This window comes from Falco naumanni, chromosome 3 (assembly GCF_017639655.2).
Source record: "Falco naumanni isolate bFalNau1 chromosome 3, bFalNau1.pat, whole genome shotgun sequence".
Classification (NCBI taxonomy): domain Eukaryota; kingdom Metazoa; phylum Chordata; class Aves; order Falconiformes; family Falconidae; genus Falco; species Falco naumanni.
Window position 1 is genome coordinate 120,126,591 of NC_054056.1, and position 11,619 is coordinate 120,138,209.

Sequence of the window (11,619 nt, forward strand, 5' to 3'; positions counted from 1 at the left end):
TGTGCAGGCTCTGGGCTCATTTGAAGGTGGTTGGGATGGCTTCAGGCTTTTGGCTTTTTATGCAAGCAGATTTTCATGCTTTGATATCTTGTCTGACATGACTTTTGATCCAGCGGAGGTGATGCTGACACTTTTTTCACTGGGAATATTTTATTGTGTACAGTGCTGCTAGAGCATTGCAGTTGCCTGAGTTATTTCGGAGGAGCTCTTTCACAAAGATAAAGCCTAATAAACGTGATGAAAAGTGAGAGTTCTGCTAACTGCAGCCAGGGTGCCTGCCCGGCTCTGAAGCAAGGCATTGTAGGTTGGCAGCACACGGGGACCATCAGATGTGACCCAGGAGGGCCAGGAGAGAAGGGGGACCGCAGCACAGACTGGTCTGGGGATCTGTGCAGTGAGAAGGGCACATTGGAATAACCAGATTATTCCCCCTCAAAAAAGAGGATGATGTTTCAAACTGGCAGGCTGGCAGGTTTTGGGAAAAGTGAAGAAACCCTGGTGGAAAGTCTGCACTTTGCTGTCCCTGCCAGGGTAAAGCAGCACAGGGAATAAGGGTTATCAGCCAAGGAATGCTATGTGCCTTGGGGAACCCCCTGCTGAAAGACTTTCAGCTAATTGAGAAAGTCAAACATCCATATCCCTGCTGAAAAAGAGGCTAAACTACCTTCCCCAAGCATTTTAGCTACAAAGGGAATTGTTCATAAAGGCAGAAGGAATTAAAGGACGTACTATTTAATGGGCCAGATTGATGGGCACACTGATGAGATACACTTCAAATTGACTAAATGTCTGTTTTTGGCTGAAATAGTCTTTTTGTTGTTGTTGTTTCCTTGGCCAATGTTATCTGTGATTTTTGTTGTTTGTAAGCCGTGTCCTTTGCTGTGACCCCAGTCAGAACTGGCACTAGCCAAATATAAGGTGTATGTAAAAAAAAAAAAAAAAAATAAAGGAAAGACAGATAAAATTGCTATATGCCCTAATTTACACCACTCTAAGGCCCATTGAAGTAAATGAATTTTGTGCTAATGTAGATCTCATCCCACCTAAAATAAATCCCAACGTGACCATGACCTGCCTGTGTGCGGTAAAGGGACTCGCCAAGGCACAATGCGAATTACACCACCGCAGCCGACCTCTGCATCCCACAGGAGGAACGGGACTGCGTACCATCGTTTTCTCTTCCCTTTCCCAAACTGATGAGGTAGTCTTTTGTGTGTGTGTGTGTAACGGTATGAAAGCCCAGTAACTTGGAGCTAGTAGGCATTACAAAGAGCAAAGCTAGCCTGGATTTATATTCGTGCAACTTTTAGAGTTGATGCAGTTACCCAACTGCAAGCCTCTGTAGTTGGACATCCACCAGAGGAAATCTTGCACGGATTTACCTTATGAGGGAAAACTATCCATCCGAGCTAAATCATTTCAGTGCAGAGCGGTTGTAAGAGCTTGTTTACATGAAGCTGCTCAGAAAAGTTGATCTGAATTTTTTAGTGGATTAGTTAAACTGCATTAATTAAAGTCCTTGTGGGAACTGTCAGAATTAATGTGGCTTTGATTTGATTTGGTTTACTTCTCTTCCAAGGCTAACTCATATTAAGGCTACTTTAATTGTAAAACGGGAGGTTTAATGCAATTTAGATAATTCACTTTAAACTCCTGCCTTTAGTTAATTTAAATCAACTTCCCTGATTGTCCCCTCTATAGACATGACCAAGGAAAAGCAAAGACCACTTAGACAGAAACACCTAAGAGTAATTTTGAAAAAAATCCGAATATTTCACTGGCACATCCAGGACATTATGATCTTCATCACCAACAAGCTTTGGGAATTGTAAGTAACAATGCCAAGGTCCAAGGAGACACACTGAGAAACAGATCCTCAGCGCTGAGCTACAGCTACTTGCCAGAGGCAGAGCGGCCAGTCCTGCACAAAAGCTTTACTGAAGTCTAAAACAGAAGATGACAAGTTAAGAAAATTCCTCTCAGGTCTCAGAAAAAAACAGGGCTTCAGCCATGGACTGTGGAGGAGGGGGAGCTGCCAGAATATGTGAAAGAAGAAGGAAATTTTATTTAAAGCTCTGGTGACTATTTCCTCATCCTTTCTCCCTCCTGAGACAGAAGGCACAAAGAATATTGGTAAAATGCTGTTGAGGGAGACCTGGTCTCTTTCGCCCTCGAAGCATCACACAGGTGTGTTTCAGGCACTGGTACAAGGTAACAGCCTTGCAGCAGAGATTTGGGACGTGGAGGTATGTGGGTGACTCTGCACAGCATCAGCTCTGGCTCTGCAGGACCACCACTGAGCCAAAAGCCATTCTGCCAGACCATCCCAAAGTGTTACCTACAACTGCCTGTTTCTACGGAGGCAGGTTGTTTCAGTAAGACACTGCAATGGCTGAGAAAAGCGACATCCTTTTTGCATTGTACTTTTAAAGCTCGTAGACTGGCCTTATGCCACAGCGCAGCAGCCAGTTAACGTTCGGTGAGCACTATTCGCAGTGACAGGGTTACGCTGCACCAGATGAATGATTAGAGCAGGGAGCTGCCGCGTTGAGGGGGAGTACGGGACAGGCTTCTTGTGCTGCAGAGATCCATTTTAGTACCGGATCGTACTCCAAAGGGCAGCCTAAGCGAGAGTAGAGGTGGTGATGAGTAGATCAGTGTCTGTTCGGGGACGGCCGTACACATAACCGAGCATGACTGGCCTGATTCTGAGTGGGTGCAACTTCAGTGGAGGGACTGAGCGGGCAGAGCCACGGTAGCAATGATCAGCTGCCACGAGGGGTAAGCTGTTGTCTCCTGTGATGCTAAAGATATACTGTACTTAATCGTTCATTGGCTAAATGCTTTCAAATGGTTGATATTACGGCAGCCGGAAACATTCATTCACATCATTAGTTTACCTTCCTAGTTTAAGCCAAATGGAAAAATCCCCCTGCAAAGCGCTCCTAAGCCAGCTGTTGTGCTGGTGTCGATCAGCGCTGTCCCTTTGACTTTGCAAAGGCGCCTGGTTTTCCCCGGGAGGACACAAGGTCCTTTAATCCCCTACCTTATCACTACGCCTTATCACAGTCATTACAGGAATGCTCTGGAATCTTCTTTGGGTAATCTGACGCCAAGATTTGTAACTTCAGGCACCGTAGTCAATGGAAAATGAGCTGCCATGTGATAGGGTTGTTACCCCCATGTGATAGGGTTGTTACCCGTCAGTGACCTTAATTCCAGGTGCATGACAGGGAGGTGAGCAGGTGACTCATCCCTTGTCAGAAATCCTCTGTGTCACAGAATCGCAGTTAGACCTTTTTCCAGAGGAACCTCAGGTACTTGCCTGTAACAAACGAACTTCAGGTGACTTCCTCTCCCTTCTCTGAGAGTCATGAATATTTGACTTAACAAATTAATCTTCTCACTCCCTTCACAGGAGGACAGATGCCTTTATATATGGAGTGCATGAGACAGAGAATAAAAATAAAATTTAAAAAAGACCACAAAGGAAAGCATCTGATTTTCAAATAACTCTTCATAGGAGGGGTTAGGCCAGACCCTCAACTGCAGCAGAGAAATACTATTTAAATCTGCAGTTGTACCACTCCACCTCCTTCTGTCTCACTGGTCCTGTTTTGCAGGCAACAACATGCAGATCCTAGACCTGGGTCTAACACCAGCACTGACCCACACAGGTTCAGCATAATGGATCCTGTCATCATCCTGCAGCAGTGTTTAGGAGGCAAGTTGGACTTTTTATCCCACAAAGCTAAAAATTCAAAATGAATTTCTCTCTTTTCATAGTGCACCTGAAGTGTCACTCTGAGGACCTCAACATCAGTATAACCACATCATCAAACCTGGCATAATTTGCTCAATGGTGGTGCCCAGGAAGGCATGCCACCTTCTAGGGACACTCTTTCACAGGGGCAGAGCTTGGATTTGGATTAGCTCTCTTAACGTGCAGGCACATGGCTTTTTGGGGGAAAGGGCCCTGACGGGAGGCTTTGGTGCTGATACCATGCTCTGCCACCTACACAGCAATGAAGTAGTAAGGGGCGGTGCCAGCATTTTGCTGTTGCTGCGTTATTCTGTCCGGTCTTTTGTTTGAGTCTTTTTGTTAAGCCTTCAGCAGCAGGGCTGGGTTCTGGAAAGGGCTGCTTGGATGCTCATAGTCCTCCTTGTGCGGTATTACATTCTGTAAAGAGTTCACTAAGTACAGACAGTACTTAAATTTCCACACACCACTTACAGTCATCCCCAGAAGGCTAATTTTGCTGCAGTCCACAGCAGGATATCAGGGTCTCGAGCCTTGGCCGTCTGTTTGCTTGTATTTGCTTCTGCATTCCTTGCTTTTGACCTATCAGATGTGTTACTGAGCCCTGCAATTATTTTTCCATTCATCTTCTCCTTTCCTGACTCATTTAGCAAACAAATACTTCTCGACCTCTTGTGCGTTGAGACACACCATCTAGCTCAGTGTGGCAGAAAGTGTGAATCTGCTGCCTTTGGAAACCCTGCAGGCCAACAGCAGGGAACAGTTGTCCCCTGGACGGTTTGTTCCAGTTCCACTCCAGTGCTCGCTCATGTGAGAAGGTAATATTTGGTCTGGATTCATGCAAGAAGAACAACACAGCCTACTGATTTTCATCTTCAGGCAAACTTCCCAAAGATGGTAGGAAGAGGGGTGGTGGGAATCCTGGGGGGTACCTGCCAGGAACGCGGCAGGTGATCAGATCATCAGCCAAAGAAGCACACTGGTATGGTCAGGTGGCTGCTGTGCCCCAAAGCAGACCAAAACTGCTGAGTGCCACAGCCTCCCAGCTCGCTAATGTCCCCTCTGCACCAAACTGCGTTACATTTGGGTCTAACCTCCACAGTGCCAGCCCGAGGGGCTTCCCCCCCTCACACACACAAAGGGTCTCACCTCCGTGTTACTGTTTCTCTGCATTTCCTATGGAGGTATGAGAAAACTAATGTCATGAGAGATATGTACAAACAGGGGTGTACTGCTTGCACCAAATGTCTGGGATGAAACGGCACACCCAAAGTCTCAGTGCTAAGCTGCCAGAGTGTCCTCAAAAGTGTATCTCATCCCCAGGGGCTATTTGTGATCCAAGGTGACTATTTTAATCACAGAGTAGCCAACCTGCTTTTTTCACCCAGCATTTCTATTGCAGAACAACAGCGTTCTGTTTTCCTGCTGCTGAAGGGGAGGGGAATGCATTAGGGGAGACAGTGATGGGGCTTCTGTGACGCTCTTTTACCGTTCCCTTTTGTTTCATGTTCTTTGTTTAGTGAGAAAGGCAGGACAGGGACTCTGGCTTTGTGTGAGGAAAAGCAGTTTTGCTTCCAAGTAACAAAAGGTGCTACCCAAAAGGAGAATTTAAACGAAGGTGACAGATCGGAGTGCGTTTCCAAAAATTGAAAAGGGACACGTGCCAAGAGCTTTTGAAAGGTGAGTGCTTGCAGTCAAAGAGGTGGTCTGTCTGGATCACCGCCATGGGGGCTCTTTTCCTAAGATATCGAGGCTCATGCAGCAGTTATGCAAAAGGAAAGGCCCCAGAAGGTTTTTCCAAAATGACAGCACAAACCAGAAGCACCAGCCGACGGGTTCATGAATCTCAAACTTCATTTTGAGATAAGTTTCACACATAGATAGTACGTGGTGCAGAGCTCCCTTTGTCCACAGCTACAGTGAGCTTCCAGTTGCCTGTAGGACCATGGCAGGGCACAGACTAGGGCTATGTGTGTTCCTTATCTTTAGCTCAATGTCCTTGCAGAAAGTTGCAATGCTCTAGCTGAGCAGTAAAGGAAGGATAGGACAGGTACATGCCATGATCCAGTCATGTCCCTGTCGGGGCATTTAGCTGTCAAAGACAGGAGCATCAAAAAACAGAGCAGCCACCCCCATTGCCACCAGCATCCCCTGCCCAGGGCTGTCCCAGCCTCATGTCAAGGCTATACATCCCATGTCTCCCCGATGGACAGGAGACACCCATCCTGGGCCAATCATGTCATCAACCCCACTGCCATGTGGGCCACCACTAGTGTTTTTCCTGCTGTGACCTGGATGCTAGGGCTGCTGCCAGGAGCTCATGTGTGGCCCAGCCCTCGTCTGCCTGGGGAAGAAGGATGCGTGGCTGTGCCATGGCTGGAGGGAGTTCCCAGCTCCCTGTAAGACCCTAACGGGGTGTAGGCTGGGGATATCTTGTCTGTCCTGTAGCATGCTGACAGCTCTCTGGCTGAGTGTCGGAGGAGGGAGAGAACAGGAACAGGAGTATGCCATGTTTTGGTCACGTCGTTATCCAGATGTCCAGCTACAAGAAACAGGAGGAGCAACAGAGGACCAGCCATCTTCCATCGCCATGGGCAGCCCCTGCCCACCTGCCACCCCCCTCCCCTCTCAGCCCTTGGTCACCTGGCTTCTTGTCTGCCAGCCTGGTCTGGACCAGCCCTTTCTATACCCATCCTGGGCCACCCACACCACCACCCTGTGATATGGCTACCACCAAGGTTCAATCTGCTGTGACACAGCCGTGACATTACCAGGGCTGGTGCCTGGAAGTTTGTGCTGTATCACTGTGACATGACTATTATCTTCCACCATTCAGCCAAGAAGAAACAATTAAATAATAAAAATAAATAGATTAATTAAAGTAAATAAATCACAACTGGCAATACTGGGGTGGGAAATTTAGTAGTTGTAGCAGCTATTTAAAAAGGACCGCAGCAAACAATGAAAATCAGCAAGCCCTACCCACTGCCCAATTTTAAAGATTTGTGTGGTACTTGCTGCTGAGATTTGTCCGTTTGAAGACTAAATTCTGGAAGAGAACTGCTTTTCAAGTTGACTGAAGGCAGTATTTCACACCTTTAGAATTAAAGACATGTCCAGTGCCAAACCCTGCATCTGCAAGTGGCTGACAGTACTGAGCATGGTTCAGCGTGAAGCAAGACCCACATCTCTTTCCCTGAAACAAAGATTTTGTCAGGGACTGTCCTGTGCTACACACTTCAGTTGGACGCTAGAATGAAATTAGAAATAGAAATAGCTTCCACCTGCTTGGTTCACTGCAGGCTATTACATACAATCTCTTTAACTGACAGGACCAGAGGTGATGGGCACAAACTGAAACACAGGAGGTTCCCTCCGAACATCAGAAAATACTTCTTTACTGTGAGGCTGACTGAGTGCTGGCACAGGTTGCCCAAGGAGATTGTGGAGTCTCCATCCCTGAAGATATTCAAAGGCTGTCCGGACATGGGCAACTGGGCAACTGTTTTTAGGTGGTCCTGCCTGAGCAGGGGAGTTGGACCAGATGACCTCCAGAGTTCCCGCCCAACTTCAACCATTCTGTGAATCATTGGCTCAGGCCCATGGAGACTTACTGCAAATCAGCTGGCACACGGTACTCGATTACGCCCCATTAACCTTTCAAGTTTGGCCCAAAGGCAGCCACCCTGATAACTGGCTGATACAGTCAGTTTGCATGATGCCACAGCTAATGGGCTCGTGATGAGTAGTCAAGGGCCACAACCTCTGTGTGCAAGCTCTGACTTTCCTTTGGAGACCACCAAACTGGCAGATTAAATTTAGAGTTATTGGTTTATAATTTTCCAGGCAGTGGACCCGTTAGCTATGCAGTCTTCAGCTGGGAGAAATTAAGATCCCAGAAGGCTCACTAGTCTTACATATTTTGGAATTTCACCAAGAAAGTTGTCTAAGGCAGCTCATCTGCTGCCTTCAGTAGCCATATTGCCCTCGAGGAAAGCAGGTGTTTTCTAGACATCAGTAAAGCTGCTGGGATGAGAACCAGACTCAGCAGCTCTGAACATTCATTATCCATTTCCGTGCCTGAGTGTGAAAGAAGGTGCTGAAACCCTGTAATCCTCCAGCATTTTGCACCTTCTTTGCTTTCAGTCTTTGCAGAGAGAAGTGGTTACAACGGGGTGCAAAGCAGCACCGACTCAAGCCAGCAGTGTTTCCAGGTGGGATGAGCAGCACCAGAGCCTGAGACCTTATGAGAGCTCCTGCCTGCACTTGCAGACACCAGGAGTTCATATGCTTCAGCTAAGCTCCAGGTAAGCATGTGGACTTGGCGATGCTTTTCCGAACCTAGCACAAGTTCTGGACTATTTAAAGCTTTTCTTCCCTCCTTTTACCCAGAAATCTTAATCCCTTTGAGAAGATACTGTTTAAAGTCTCTCAAGCAACTAAACACGTACAATGTAAGAAAAGGCATAAGTGCGCCTTGGCCAGGTTCACATGCTACAGGAGGTGCTGCAGTTTAGAGATGACAGAGCAAGTCAATAGTAAATAAATCCTGGCTGCATGGGTTTTTCACCTGTTTTGTCTATAATGAATTCTTTGGAAATCTGGCACAGCTGAGACTTGACTAAAGGGCTCTTTGGCTCCCTGTTTACCTGCTCCATCATGAAATGTAGTGATAGTCAGAAAAGTAACAGCATAAAAACGGCACCTAGGTGCTGTAAATATGTGTTCTCTGTGGGTCTCCTGAGGCATATGTGCCGAGTTTAAGGACCGTTTGTTTTTTTGCTCTCTCCCTCTTTCCTGTAGCTAGGGATGTGCTAGCCATGTCATGCTCAGCTCTCCTGCCTCTCCCACAGTATCGCCAGTTAATGTCTGATTCCAGAATCTTTGCAGTTGGCAATGTTTTAATAAGCAGAAAGAACACAGCTTGATCCTCAGGTAACAGGCTGAGCTAGCTGTGCTGGCAGTCAGAGAAAAAAAACCACGGTATTGACTTGAAGACTTAGTGAATTTGGAATAGAAATTGCGGAGGAGGAATAAATGTGGCATACCAGGATGTCACTTTTACACTTTCCAGATGATAACTGCACTTTAAAGTGGAGAATCTCTGACAGTGACGTCCTCTTTTAAGCATCTAACATCCATGCCCGTACTTGGTCCTCTTGCAAACCCCCTGCTTTTCCAGTTCTGACTCACATTGTGTACTCTTCACAACATGCACTGACACAGACTCTGTTTATGAGAGTTACTCAACTTTGTTTCCAAGTTAGAATTACCATTTTATGAGGAGGTGGCTGGATTAAGAGAGAAGTTCGCACTTGTTGGGCAAGGAGATTGAAAAGCACTCGCTGGGAACAAAACTTGCAAGCTACGTAGCACACATCTGACTGTGTTGCATAAAAAAGTGCCTGGAAACTCTTCTCTTGCCCCTCGCTGCAATATCTTTCACAGTACCCGTGAAATCAGTGTCCAAGAGCAGTTTAGTTCCTCACCTTCTGTTACACCATTGACCAGGGTATTTATTCCTAGGAAATGAGTAGATCAGCTGGAATCCATCAGTTGGCTGAGATACTTGGGTCGTCACCAAGTGGTACCATAGAGGGAACAGATGCCTTCTGCCGGGCAAGGCCACATCTGGATGTGTGACAGCAGGGTGCTCACAGCACCCTGTAAAGAGGGGAAGGGGAGCTGTGGCAAAAAGGCAAGCCAAAAGCTAAAAGTAGCTAGTGTTCTTTCAGGTGGCAGGATCAGTCCTTGCTGGCAGACCCTGTGGCACTGAAATATCTAATTTATTTTCAGGAAAGGGTGAAAAAGGATTAAAAGCAAGAAATCGGGCTTTTTACTTTTCTGGAAGAGAGGCATTTTGATAATAAGCCGCTTTGCCATCAGCAGCTCAGAGTGATGCACTTCCAAGAGCCGCATCCCTCGGGCCAACACCCTTGGTGAGTGCAGTCGACCCTCTAGAAATCCTGTTAGAGTGTGAAGGCAGGTGTCTGTGTGAAGGATGCTAAAGCCTCTTTCAGAGGGCAAGGAGCTGACCCTGCAGGGAGGGATGTTTCACAAACTGATCTGCACTGGGATGCTTCCACTCCCCGGGAGAAAAACACACTCCTCTCTGTCCACTTCATCTGCTCCCAGAGGCAACATCTCTCCTCCAGGGCTCCAAAGGCATGTCAAAACAAGTGTTTCTGAAAGACATCAAATCACTATTTTATCAGGCCACACTTGGCATCAAAGATCAAAATCAAGCCTACGTAAAAATCATTAGCAGTATGTGATTCAGGGAAAAGTCAAAAGCACAGTGAAAACAGTCATTAGTTTGCCTCTAAAAGAGTATGTTTGCAGCCTGATTGTAATAGTCCTGGAGAACCGGAATATAAAAATGACGATAAAGAAAGCTCTGAATATCATACTCCACTGTCCAGACCTTGCATAATGTAAAGAGTGAATAAATGTTCCTAATGGCGAAAAGGTAAATGAGTTATTTTTAAAATTTATTTTAATGGTTACTGTGTTATTGATAATATATTTAGAAAATAATTTTCAGCTATGAACCTAGATCCAGTAAAATAATTACATGCTCCAGGACAGCAGTAAAAAGATAAGGAACTACATATATCTTAGTGACCAGTTCTATAAATATGCTACTAAAAATTAGTAATTATTGTCATAGCTGGCTCAAGAGAGACTTGTTAACTAATTATAGATCAAGCTGTGCATTAAAATTAAAACCATTTGCAAGATATTACAGCAAACGTAATGTTCCTGAGAGATAATAGATTGACAGTATTGGAACCTCAAGTGGCTGCATAACCTCTGCAGCTTGGTCAGCACAGAAACCGATTTTCAAACATTATTCCCCTGTCACACCTCACACCAGACTTGATAGAAACCCTGCCTGGGATGGGTCATTCCTTGGCCACGGAGTCTGTGACCTCTCGAGACACTGCCAGCCAGAGTGAACGTGTGTGTCGTAAAGTCTGGTCTGAGATGACACCACACACTGCAGAGACCACCAGGACATTGCCACGTTCTAACAGCCCCAGACTGGCCACCAGATTGAAAAAAGCACTTGGGCACTTCGTTCAGCCAGTCCTATTTGTGACCTTGCTCAAGACAATGCCTGACCCATTGAATCCCTGGATCTGAAGACCCCATAGAAGATGTACCAATCACAACATGAATTGCCCCAGTGAAGCACTTAGATATTGTGAGATCTTGGCCGTTACTATCTAGTTTTGCGTTTTACAGTACTTTGCCTAATGGAATCTCAGTCCATGATTAGCAGCCTTGCCACAATATAAAACATACAGAATAATAGCAGAGGCATTATGCTCCTTAAGGCTGTATTTCAAATATGTGAAGTTTATTTCCTGATTTAATGCTGCCACAGTCAAGCAGATTTGATGCTCTATATGGGTCTAACAAGAAGACTTCATAAGTATTTTAAAATCATGGATAACTTGAGAAAGAGGAGAAGCTATATTGGCAAGTAAATCATACTTTCTTGTAAATCATACACAGAATTTCCAGGATTTTATCCTGGAATAAAGTCTGGGGCTGACTGGCTGAGAAAGGTTAAAGCCCAATGAACACATGCAGGGAATCTTCATCACCTTGAACTGCAGCTCGACCACTGAAAATAAAAAAAAATCAAATTAATTAAAAAATCTTTAAAATTGAAAAATTATTAAAAGAAAATTAAAAAGCAATAAACAATGCAACCTTGAACATCAAAAGGACCAAGCAGGCTGCCAGAGAGGAGTAGGTTACTTCCACTTGCTTGATCTCTTTGCTCTGGCTAAAATATTATTAATATTTTAGTATATTGACTGCTGCATACTTTTCTGGAGCAACACCTT